Raw genomic sequence first — 13,279 nt, forward strand, 5'->3', positions numbered from 1 at the left:
TAGGTCTGCTCATTGCATTCAGAGATCTTAAAGGGGCAGTAAACATTTTAAGATTTTAATATTAAATGCTTAATTCTGCATATAAAACGGATTTGCAATATACGTTCAATTTATTTTATTCCCATTTCTTGTCATTTAAGTCTGACATTTGTGGACTTTCCAGTCCTGAAAACTAAAAGAGTCCACATCAGGCTTTGCAAGGCTAACATTTATATCCCTAAATATTTGTCTATTTTCTTAACCAAACAATTGAAATGTTTTAACACAATGACAGTTACAAGCCTTTACCTTCCAGACTCAAGTCTAGATTGGCTGCTCCAAAAAAAGGAAAAGGTGCATAGAGTTTTACTATTGAAAAATAATTGCAGTAAATAAGATATTAATCTGTTCTACCAATGTTCAGACTGAAATATTAATCTATTGGAAGACTGCAGGAAAAAATGTAATTAAGTAATTTACTGTCCCTTTAAGGATATAGGGCTGGGGCAGATACTATGAGACCAAACTGACCGTATAGTTTATTTAGGTATAGTTGTGCACCAGGCACACTCCTACACACTGTTGATGATTGACTGATATCTGTGTATGCTACTAGATCACCAGTAGGCTCCTCAGTTACAGCAATGCATTGTACCTGTAAGTGCAGCTTAATTCAGACGTTTTGCTCATTATGTAGGCGTTTAATATGTTGAAAAGTGTAGTTTGTTTAAAATGCTGTAATTTAAAAAGAACATTTTATTCTACGCGTTTATGTCCTTATCAGTCTCTCCATATTCTCTACAAAATAATGCAAAAACTGACTGTGGATGGAACCAGACTCATCTCATTAGCTATGTATAGAACATTTCTCTATGATTATATTTCTCAAAGGTCATAAATAAGCAAGAATTCAATGCACCTTAGCCATTAATAATATGGTTGTAATCCAATTCTTCTCTTAGCATTAGAAGCCACTTCCTGGATGCGGCCTGTTGGTGTAGCTGCACGTTTCATCTTTTGTTCTTAAGAATACCAAATAGACATTTGACGCGTCTTTACGTCTTTGGACTCTAAAGCGATTAGTGTGTTCTCGGAATCCCTTACTGGGTTTTATTAATTAAAAGTCTAGGTAAGGATAGTGAAAAGTGTAACTGTATTTCTTTCCTAAGATATGGTGAGTCCATGGAATCATCAATTACTAGTGGGAATATCACTCCTGGCCAGCAGGAGGAGGCAAAGAGCACCACAGCAAAGCTGCTATATATGTCACTTCCCTTACTTATAACGTCAAGTCATTCTCTTTGCCTGCTGTGCAAGGAGGAGATGAAATTTTGGTGTCTGGTCTACAATCAAGATTTTTTTATTTTAAAGCAGAGGTTTGCTCTGATCTTTCTAAAGGGTCTAGCCTTAGCCCATGTCAGTCTCTTCAGTAGGGCAGTGGTGACTTTTAAGCAATTGGGAACTTGTGGGGTACAATCCTCACTGCGTTTTCCCAAAACTGCTCTATTTAGATAGTCTGAGTAAGTTTATTCAGTCTTTCTGTATTTCCACAGATCCATGTGAGGGATGGCATCCTCTCAAACCAGGTGAGCTGTCCTGCTACCGGACAGATAAATATTAAGGTAAGTGCCAGTTTTATTTTTCTATGTATCAGGGAAAAATTTGGCACTTATTCAGCTGAAACGCTGCAGGGGTGCGTTTTTTTATTATTCCTGTAAGGGTGCAGGTTTTTATGGCAGTTTTTGCAGGCACTCATTGTGAGGAGTTATTTATTTTATTGATTGCTCAGTGAGGATCCGTTTTTAGTAACAGATTATGTACTTTTTGGGGGGGTTTTATTGTTTGTTTTTAAGCCTGTTTTTCAAGAAAGTTGTTTAAAAAAATGAATGGCTTTTTTGTCAGCTGTAGGACCGCCCCTTTTAGGGAGATTCTGATACTGGGATGTCAGATTTTTTTGGCACTTTTCTTCACTACCTGTAAAGGCTGTGACACACTGCAAGCGATGCATCACTTCTGAAGTTCAGATATTTCATCTCTGACAGCTCAGCGATCTGACGCAGCAGAGTGCTCAGAGATGAAAGGGCAGGACACACTGAGCGCACACAGCCGCATCTACACGCTGTGCGCCACTCCGCTTGCAGTGTGTCACAGCTTTAAGAGTGAGGTGCCCATATTTCAGATGGCTCTGCTGTTTAGAAGGCTTCTTGCTGTTTTTGCTTCTCTGGAAATCCGGATTGTAAACAGGATAGTTTTTTTCCTCAGTTTGCTGCGGGTTGCAGGACAGGTAGGGCACCTCAGTAATTCTGCTGAGGTGTAGAGTGTTAACTGGGGTATGTTTTCTTGATTTGGTAAATTTAAAGGGAACATTTATGTAAGAACGTTTTTTGGTACTGTATTATATCCTTTGTTAAAAGATAAAAGATAAATTAAAAAAAAGTAAAAAAAAAAAAAAAAGTTAAATTTTATTTTTTATTTGCTTCTTTTTGTATTATGGATCAAGAGGCTGTGCAGGATGTTACCTGTAGCTTATGTCTTGATGCCCAGGTGGAACCCCCAGTACATTTTGAAAGAACTTTAGCTTATAGAAATTTTGACCCTGAGCCATCATTAGCTAATGCGGATGCTGTTCAGGAGCCTCCTGTTTCAGATGTGCCGCAGCTTTCTCCTCAAGTGTCCCAATCCTATTCATCTGCACATGCAGTGCCCTGCGTTTCCTCTCATGCTCCGTCTGGCGTTATTTTGCAAGATATTGCTGCCCAGGTATCTTCTGCGGTATCTGAGGTGCTGTCTGCTTTTCCCATGTTGCAGGGAAAACGCAAAAGGACATTTAAAGAAACAGTAAGTAAGGTTTCTGATCCTGAAGTGGCTAATCAAAGTATTTCCTCTCAGAAGTCTGAGGATGAAGATTCTTCGGGTGCATCTGAGGGTGAAATTTCAGATTCAGGCAGTATAATTCCTTCTACTGATGCTGTAAATGTGTGGAAGGCTTGCTCAACTAAGAATTGGTTTAAACATTTATTTTTTCTGTACCTCTGATTTTACAAATGCTATTAAATATACAGATTGGATTGAACTTTATGTGTATTTGCTTACAGAAGTTGCAAGCTCAGGTATCTTCTGCGGTATCTGTGGCTTGTTCTGTTTTCCTTTACTTCAGGGAAAAGGCAAGAGGACATTTTAAGTCTCAGATAAGAGGGTTTCTGCTCCACATGCTGCTATGCAGGTTTGTGTTCTTCCAAGTAGTGAGGAGGATTCGCTGGTAGTTTCTGAGGCTAAAATCTCAGATCTGGACATTATAATTCATTCATCTGTTACTGAAGTGGTATCCTTAAGTTGTTTGCTTCAAAGCCTCTTATATTGTCAGAAGGTCTTGGCTGACTGGATGACACGATCCCTATCGTTGTCTTTCCTTCGGAGTTTTGTGAATGTTATCAGTTCTATATTTCTTCTGTTATGTGTGATCAGTCCACGGGTCATCATTACTTCTGGGATATAACTCCTCCCCAACAGGAAATGCAAGAGGATTCACCCAGCAGAGCTGCATATAGCTCCTCCCCTCTACGTCAGTCCCAGTCATTCTCTTGCACCCAACGACTAGATAGGATGTGTGAGAGGACTATGGTGATTATACTTAGTTTTTATGACTTCAATCAAAAGTTTGTTATTTTACAATAGCACCGGAGCGTGTTATTACTTCTCTGGCAGAGTTTGAGGAAGAATCTGCCAGAGTTTTTTACTATGATTTTAACCGGAGTTGTTAAGATCATATTGCTGTTCTCGGCCATCTGAGGGAGGTAAAGGCTTCAGATCAGGGGACAGCGGGCAGATGAATCTGCATTGAGGTATGTAGCAGTTTTTATTTTCTGAATGGAATTGATGAGAAAATCCTGCCATACCGTTAAAATGACATGTATGTATACACTTCAGTATTCTGGGGATGGTATTTCACCGGAACTACTCTGTTAAAGGTCACTAATCCTTTTAATAACTATTTATCATGTTAAACGTTTTTGCTGGAATGTAGAATCGTTTACATTGCTGAGGTACTGTGTGAATAAATATTTGGGCATTATTTTCCACTTGGCAGCCTTTTTTGCTTTTATTTGTGACAGTTTCGTTTCTCTTCACTGCTGTGTGGGAGAGGGAGGGGCCGTTTTTGGCGCTCTTTGCTACGCATCAAAAAATTCCAGTCAGTTACTTTTATATTTCCTGCATGATCCGGTTCATCTCTGACAGATCTCAGGGGTCTTCAAACTTCTTTTAAGGGAGGTAAATTCTCTCAGCAGAGCTGTGAGAATTCTTATAGTGACTGTGAATAAAAACGTTGCTTGTATTTTTTATGTCAAATTTAATTATTGTTATTTTACTAATGGGAACAAACCTTTGCTAAAAGTTGTGTTGTCTTAAAGTTTGATGCTATAACTGTTTTTCAGTTCATTATTTCAACTGTCATTTAATCGTTTAGTACCTCTTTGAGGCACAGTACGTTTTTGCTAAAAAAGATTATAACCAAGTTGTAAGTTTTTTTGCTAGTGTGTTAAACATGTCTGACTCAGAGGAAGATATCTGTGTCATTTGTTCCAATGCCAAGGTGGAGCCCAATAGAAATTTATGTACTAACTGTATTGATGCTACTTTAAATAAAAGTCAATCTGTACAATGTGAACAAATTTCACCAAACAGCGAGGGGAGAGTTATGCCGACTAACTCGCCTCACGCGGCAGTACCTGCATCTCCCGCCCGGGAGGTGCGTGATATTATGGCGCCTAGTACATCTGGGCGGCCATTACAGATAACATTACAAGATATGGCTACTGTTATGACTGAAGTTTTGTCTAAATTACCAGAACTAAGAGGCAAGCGTGATCACTCTGGGGTGAGAACAGAGTGCGCTGACAATGCTAGGGCCATGTCTGATACTGCGTCACAGCTCGCAGAGCATGAGGACGGAGAGCTTCATTCTGTGGGTGACGGTTCTGATCCAAACAGATTGGACTCAGATATTTCAAATTTTAAATTTAAATTGGAGAACCTCCGTGTATTACTAGGGGAGGTCTTAGCAGCTCTCAACGATTGTAACACCGTTGCAATACCAGAGAAACTGTGCAGGTTGGATAAATACTTTGCGGTACCGGCGAGTACTGAAGTTTTTCCTATACCTAAGAGACTAACTGAAATTGTTACTAAGGAGTGGGATAGACCCGGTGTGCCGTTCTCACCCCCTCCAATATTTAGAAAGATGTTTCCAATAGACGCCACCACTCGGGACTTATGGCAAACGGTCCCCAAGGTGGAGGGAGCAGTTTCTACTTTAGCTAAGCGTACCACTATCCCGGTGGAGGATAGCTGTGCTTTCTCAGATCCAATGGATAAAAAATTAGAGGGTTACCTTAAGAAAATGTTTGTTCAACAAGGTTTTATATTGCAACCCCTTGCATGTATCGCGCCGATTACGGCTGCGGCAGCATTTTGGATTGAGTCGCTGGAAGAGAACCTTAGTTCATCTACGCTAGACGACATTACGGACAGGCTTAGAGTCCTTAAACTAGCTAATTCTTTCATTTCGGAGGCCGTAGTACATTTAACCAAACTTACGGCTAAGAACTCAGGATTCGCCATACAGGCACGTAGGGCGCTGTGGCTAAAATCCTGGTCAGCAGATGTTACTTCTAAGTCCAAATTACTTAATATACCTTTCAAGGGGCAGTCTTTATTTGGGCCCGGTTTGAAAGAAATTATCGCTGACATTACAGGAGGTAAGGGCCACGCCCTACCCCAAGACAAAGCCAAAACTAAGGCTAGACAGTCTAATTTTCGTCCCTTTCGGAATTTCAAAACAGGAGCAGCATCAACCTCCACTGCACCAAAACAGGAAGGAGCTGTTGCTCGTTACAGGCAAGGCTGGAAGCCTAACCAGGCCTGGAACAAGAGCAAGCAGGCCAGGAAACCTGCTGCTGCCCCAAAGACAGCATGAATCGAGAGCCCCCGATCCGGGACCGGATCTAGTGGGGGGCAGACTCTCTCTCTTCGCCCAGGCCTGGGCAAGAGATGTTCAGGATCCCTGGGCACTAGAGATCATATCTCAGGGATACCTTCTAGACTTCAAATTATCTCCCCCAAGAGGGAGATTTCATCTGTCAAGGTTGTCAACAAACCAGATAAAGAAAGAAGCGTTTCTACGCTGCGTACAAGATCTGTTATTAATGGGAGTGATCCATCCGGTTCCGCGGTCGGAACAAGGACAAGGGTTCTACTCAAACCTGTTTGTGGTTCCCAAAAAAGAGGGAACTTTCAGGCCAATCTTAGATTTAAAGATTCTAAACAAATTCCTAAGAGTTCCATCGTTCAAAATGGAAACTATTCGGACAATTTTACCCATGATCCAAGAGGGTCAGTACATGACCACTGTGGATTTAAAGGATGCTTACCTTCACATTCCGATCCACAAAGATCATCACCGGTACCTAAGGTTTGCCTTCTTAGACAGGCACTACCAGTTTGTAGCTCTTCCATTCGGATTGGCTACGGCTCCAAGAATCTTCACAAAGGTTCTGGGTGCCCTTCTGGCGGTACTAAGACCGCGAGGGATTTCGGTAGCTCCGTACCTAGACGACATTCTAATACAAGCTTCAAGCTTTCAAACTGCCAAGTCTCATACAGAGTTAGTTCTGGCATTTCTAAGGTCGCATGGATGGAAAGTGAACGAAAAGAAGAGTTCTCTCTTTCCTCTCACAAGAGTTCCATTCTTGGGGACTCTTATAGATTCTGTAGAAATGAAGATTTACCTGACAGAAGACAGGTTAACAAAGCTTCAAAACGCATGCCGTGTCCTTCATTCCATTCAACACCCGTCAGTAGCTCAATGCATGGAGGTGATCGGCTTAATGGTAGCGGCAATGGACATAGTACCTTTTGCACGCCTACATCTCAGACCGCTGCAATTATGCATGCTAAGTCAGTGGAATGGGGATTACTCAGATTTGTCCCCTACTCTGAATCTAAATCAAGAGACCAGAAATTCTCTTCTATGGTGGCTTTATCGGCCACACCTGTCCAGGGGGATGCCATTCAGCAGGCCAGACTGGACAATTGTAACAACAGACGCCAGCCTACTAGGTTGGGGCGCTGTCTGGAATTCTCTGAAGGCTCAGGGACTATGGAATCAGGAGGAGAGTCTCCTGCCAATAAACATTCTGGAATTGAGAGCGGTTCTCAATGCCCTTCTGGCTTGGCCCCAGTTAACAACTCGGGGGTTCATCAGGTTTCAGTCGGACAACATCACGACTGTAGCTTACATCAACCATCAGGGAGGGACAAGAAGCTCCCTAGCAATGATGGAAGTATCAAAGATAATTCGCTGGGCAGAGTCTCACTCTTGCCACCTGTCAGCAATCCACATCCCGGGAGTGGAGAACTGGGAGGCGGATTTCTTGAGTCGCCAGACTTTTCATCCGGGGGAGTGGGAACTTCATCCGGAGGTCTTTGCCCAAATACTTCGACGTTGGGGCAAACCAGAGATAGATCTCATGGCGTCTCGCCAGAACGCCAAACTTCCTCGCTACGGGTCCAGATCCAGGGATCCGGAAGCAGTTCTGATAGATGCTTTGACAGCACCTTGGAACTTCGGGATGGCTTATGTGTTTCCACCCTTCCCGCTGCTTCCTCAATTGATTGCCAAAATCAAACAGGAGAGAGCATCAGTAATTCTAATAGCACCTGCATGGCCACGCAGGACTTGGTATGCAGATCTAGTGGACATGTCATCCTGTCCGCCTTGGTCTCTACCTCTAAGACAGGACCTTCTGATACAGGGTCCATTCAAACATCAAAATCTAACTTCTCTGAAGCTGACTGCTTGGAAATTGAACGCTTGATTTTATCAAAACGTGGTTTTTCTGAGTCGGTTATTGATACCCTGATTCAGGCTAGGAAGCCTGTTACCAGAAGGATTTACCATAAAATATGGCGGAAATATCTATACTGGTGCGAATCCAAAGGTTACTCCTGGAGTAAGGTTAGGATCGCTAGGATATTGTCTTTTCTACAAGAAGGCTTAGAAAAGGGTTTATCAGCTAGCTCATTAAAGGGACAGATTTCAGCTCTGTCCATCTTGTTACACAGGCGTCTGTCAGAAGATCCAGACGTCCAGGCCTTTTGTCAGGCTCTAGCTAGGATCAAGCCTGTGTTTAAGGCTGTTGCTCCGCCATGGAGTTTAAACTTAGTTCTTAACGTTTTACAGGGTGTTCCGTTTGAACCCCTTCATTCCATTGATATAAAATTGTTATCTTGGAAAGTTCTGTTTTTAATGGCTATTTCCTCGGCTCGAAGAGTTTCTGAGTTATCAGCCTTACATTGTGATTCCCCTTATCTGATTTTTCACTCAGACAAGGTAGTTCTGCGTACTAAACCTGGGTTCTTACCTAAGGTAGTCACTAACAGGAACATCAATCAAGAGATTGTTGTTCCATCCCTGTGTCCAAATCCTTCTTCAAAGAAGGAACGTCTTCTACACAATCTGGATGTAGTTCGTGCCCTCAAGTTCTACTTGCAGGCAACTAAAGATTTTCGCCAAACTTCTTCCCTGTTTGTCGTTTATTCTGGACAGAGGAGAGGTCAAAAAGCTTCTGCTACCTCTCTCTCTTTTTGGCTTCGTAGCATAATACGTTTAGCCTATGAGACTGCTGGACAGCAGCCTCCTGAAAGAATTACAGCCCACTCCACTAGAGCTGTGGCTTCCACTTGGGCCTTTAAGAATGAGGCCTCTGTTGAACAGATTTGCAAGGCTGCAACTTGGTCTTCGCTTCATACTTTTTCCAAATTTTACAAATTTGACACTTTTGCTTCTTCGGAGGCTATTTTTGGGAGAAAGGTTCTTCAGGCAGTGGTTCCTTCTGTATAATGAGCCTGCCTATCCCTCCCGTCATCCGTGTACTTTTGCTTTGGTATTGGTATCCCAGAAGTAATGATGACCCGTGGACTGATCACACATAACAGAAGAAAACATAATTTATGCTTACCTGATAAATTCCTTTCTTCTGTTGTGTGATCAGTCCACGGCCCGCCCTGTTTTAAGGCAGGTAAATATTTTTTAAATTATACTCCAGTCACCACTTCACCCTTGGTTACTCCTTTCTCGTTGATTCTTGGTCGAATGACTGGGACTGACGTAGAGGGGAGGAGCTATATGCAGCTCTGCTGGGTGAATCCTCTTGCATTTCCTGTTGGGGAGGAGTTATATCCCAGAAGTAATGATGACCCGTGGACTGATCACACAACAGAAGAAAGGAATTTATCAGGTAAGCATAAATTATGTTTTTTCTTTCCTTTCTGGAAGGGTTCTAGATGTGCTGTGAGATGTTCACAGGATTGTTATAGAGAATCTGGGGATATTTCTCCCTGTCTCACGTCCTTTTAGGATTTCCTGTCGCTATTTCTCTTGAAATGCACGGTGTCTTTAGTAGAAGGGAACTTTCTAATTTTAATGAGAGAACTTAGATCTCTGTGGAGATAATCTAGTTTTCTTTCTGACATAGGTAAGAAGCTGGAGGTCTTGTCTTATTAGACTTGCTGTACTAGCCGCTGGGCATTGTGACTGAAATCTATGGTCAGCTGAGAAGCCTACGTGTGATTTAGTGGTACAGCCTAGGCTTTATAGTTCTACATTTGCAGATTCAATTCTTTCTGTTTTCTCCAAATACAAGCTTCTAGTGTCTCCTTTTAAGGATGAGACTTTGTTTGGGTCATGCCTTTTCGAGTCCAATCTAAGTTTTCTTCCCAGGGTCAGATTTCTCTTTCTAGAGTATCTGCAATCCAAGTTGGATGAGAGGCATTCCTTGAACTAGATTCAGGGTCTTCATCTCTGGGAGTGACAGTTCCAGTCCCAGTTTGGGAACGGGATATAGGTATTTACCTCATATATTTCAGATTCTGTCTTCAAAGTAGTATCCTTTCTCCTTTGGTTCTAGTGGGCCTGTTCATAACGAACCTGAGAGATTTATTGTTTCCTTAATCAGAATCTTCTCTAGTTTTCTTAGTTTGCTCCATCCCAGTCAGACCTTTAGGTCTTGGGATATTGCAAGTGTGTTTTTCTGGACAATATATAGTTCAGGTATCATCCTGACTTTGAGCTAACTCTCTTTTAAGAGATCTTGTCAAATCTTCTTTTTCGGGGATGGGAAATAAATCTGGAGAAGAGTTCCCTTGTTCTATCCACAAGGGTAATTTATTTGGGAATACCGCCACAATACCCTGAATGCACCCAATTTTGTTTGATCTCGGAAGTTATGCAGGGTCAGGTCTGGTCAGTACCTGGATGGGAGACCGCCTGGGAACACCAGGTGCGGTATGCTTGGACTTTATTTGATTCTTTATCTAGGAGATGTCTTTCAGAGGTCAGAAAATCAAGGATTTATTCCTTTTCCCCACTCTGCAGTTTTCTATCCAGCCAAAAGTAAGCTCTAGTGGCCAGTGGATAGCTTAGCCATCTTGCAACCAGGAGGTTGGGAGTTTGGATTTAGCGGCAGTTGATATTTCTTCACTTTTCTGTGACCCTGTGTATGGAGGGAATTGGTCTGATGGTATTCCATGGACATCATTCCTTTTGCTATTTTTCATGACATGGAGAACTTTTGGATCTGTCTTAAAGGATAGATTTAGATCAGATGACAACAGACTTTCTTCCGTAGTATTTTTTCAGGAGTATCTATCTTTGGGTGCGTGCTTCTGGAGATATTCCTGGGTGATGTGACCACGGATGCCAACCTGCTGGGCTGGTAAGCTGTCTGGGTCTTGTTTAAGGATTATGGACTCAGAAGTGTCTGCTCTCCTCTTTAAACATCTTGGAGTTGAGAGCAATTCGCAATGCTCTGATGACTTGACCTCAGTCGTCCCTAGCTTGGTTTCAGTCAGACAATATCACTTCAAGGGTTTATATCAACCATTAGGGAGGAACTAGGGGTTTCTTAGCCATGTAGGAGGTGACTTGGATTGTTCAGTGGGAGGAAGCTCACATTTGCTGTCGGTCATCCACTTTCCAGGGGTGGACAATTGGGAGTCGAACTTCTAAACAGACTGATAATTCATCCCGGGAGTGAGCATTTCCATCCGGAAGTGTTCTCTAGGTAGACCCTCACATGGGAGGTTTCAGGAGTTGGCTTCTGTGGGCATTTCAACAGAACGCCAAGTTTCAAAGGTACGGTTTATGGTCATGTGATCTGCAGACCGTCCTGATAGATGTTCTGACGTTTTTCTTGTTTTTCAGTCTTGCATACCTTTTTCCTCTGTTTGTTCTCTCAAGTCATTACTCGTATTTTCAGGTGAGAGCGAAGGTGATTTTATTAGCCCCTGTGTGGCCTCGCAGGATCTGGTATGCAGACCTAGTGGAAATGTTGTCTCTCCACCTTGGAGACTACCTCTGAGGAAGGACTTCTGATTCTTGGTCTTTTCCTTCATCTAAATCTCTTAAGCTGACTGCTTGAAGATTGGACACTTAGTTTTGTCTAAGTGAGGGGTTTTCTGATTTTTTTATCCTTTCTCCAGGGTGGTCTGGAGAAGGATTTGTCAGTCAGTACCCTGAAGGGTCAGTTTTCTGCATTGTCTTTTTTGCTACATAAGCATCTGGTGGACGTGCCAGATGTGCAATCTTTTTGTCAGGCACTGGTCTACATCAGGCCTGTGTTTAAGTCGGTTGCTCCCCCTTAGGGTTTTGCCCTTGTTCTTAAAGTTTTGCAGTAGGCGCTGTTTGAGCCTTTACTTTCCATAGATATTAAATTGATATTTTGGAAGGTTTTGTTTCTCATTGCCATCTTTTCTGCTTGGAGAGACTCGCAGCTCTCAGTTTTGCAGTGTGATCCGCCTTATCTTATCTTTCATGCAGTTAATGCGGTTATTCGTATTAGTTAGGTTTTCTTCCTAAGTGGTTTTGGATAGATATATTAATCAGAAAATTGTTGTTCCTTCTCTGTGTCCTTATCTTTCTTCTCATAAGGAACATTTGTTGCACAACTCTGATGTTGTGCGTGCTTTTATTTTCTATCTACAGGCGACTAAGGATTGTCGCCAGTTTGCTGTTTGTTTCTCTGGGAAACATAAAGGTCAGAAAGCTTCAGCTTCTTCTCTTTCTCTTTGGTTGAGTAGTTTAATGCGCTTGGTTTATGAGACTGCTGGACAGCAGCCTCCTCAGAGAATTTCAGCTCATTTCACTAGGGCTGTCACTTCTTCTTGGGCTTTCAAGAAGGAAGTTTATGTAGAATAGATTTGCAAGGCTGCAACTTGGTCCTCTCTGCATACTTTTTCCAAATTTGATATTTTTGTCTTAGCTGAGGCTTCTTTTGGGAGAAAGGTTCTTCATGCAGTGGTGCCTTCTGTTTAGGTTACCTGTCTTGTCCCTCCCTAATCATCTGTGTCCTCTAGCTTGGGTATTGGTTCCCACTAGTAACTGATGATTCCGTGGACTCACCATATCTTAGGAAAGAAAACATAATTTATTTATTTCCAGATATGGTGAGTCCACGGCCCACCATTTATTTTAAGACAGTTATTTTTAACTAAAACCTCAGGCACCTCTACACCTTTATGTTATCTTAATTTTCCCTTTGGCTGAATGACTGGAGGGTATGGGTAAGGGAAGTGACATATATAGCAGCTTTGCAAAGGTGCCCTTTGCCCCCTCCTGCTGGCCAGGAGTGATATTCCCACTAGTAATTGATGATTCCGTGGACTCGCCATATCCAGAAATAAATAAATTTATCAGGTAAGCATGTTATGTTTTTTAATCTACACCTAAATATTGAACAAGGTCACTAATAGATACAGGAGTTCAAGCTCTATAAGTGAAAGGGCAGCTATATAAGAAAAAAATATTGTTTCAACTGATTTATAAACTGACTGCTTAAAGGGATGTAATAAAAATTGGGGGTATCATATCCCTTTAATATCAATACAAAAATGTTTGATGTTTACTGTTCCTTTAATTCAGTAACAGTTGATCTTTGGTGCAGTATCTGAGAGTGTATCCATGTCTCGCAAATTTGTATACAACATAAAAATAAATATATTTTATCAACTCTTGTTTTTCCACTGCTTGACTCTGCTCCAAAATGGAGCAATATGAGCCTTGCACGTATAGCATACAAGTTTTTTAAGTCACACGTCCAAATCCTTAGCACCACAGTGAAATTGTTTTTTATTTTTTAAAATTGAAATGCTTTGATTTACCAATGCTATAAATAAAGGGAACTTTCAGTCATGAAGTATAAAAAAACGTTATTTGCAACGCGTTTAGGCCAAGCTGACTGCCTTC

General features: G+C 41.8%; 1 pseudogene; it reads left to right on the forward strand.

The window, feature by feature from the left end:
* Positions 1-10,209: 10,209 nt before the first annotated feature.
* Positions 10,210-10,328, forward strand: LOC128665221 (uncharacterized; annotated as a pseudogene).
* The last annotated feature ends 2,951 nt before the right edge of the window (positions 10,329-13,279 follow it).

This window comes from Bombina bombina, chromosome 6 (genome assembly GCF_027579735.1).
Source record: "Bombina bombina isolate aBomBom1 chromosome 6, aBomBom1.pri, whole genome shotgun sequence".
NCBI classification, from domain to species: Eukaryota; Metazoa; Chordata; class Amphibia; order Anura; family Bombinatoridae; genus Bombina; species Bombina bombina.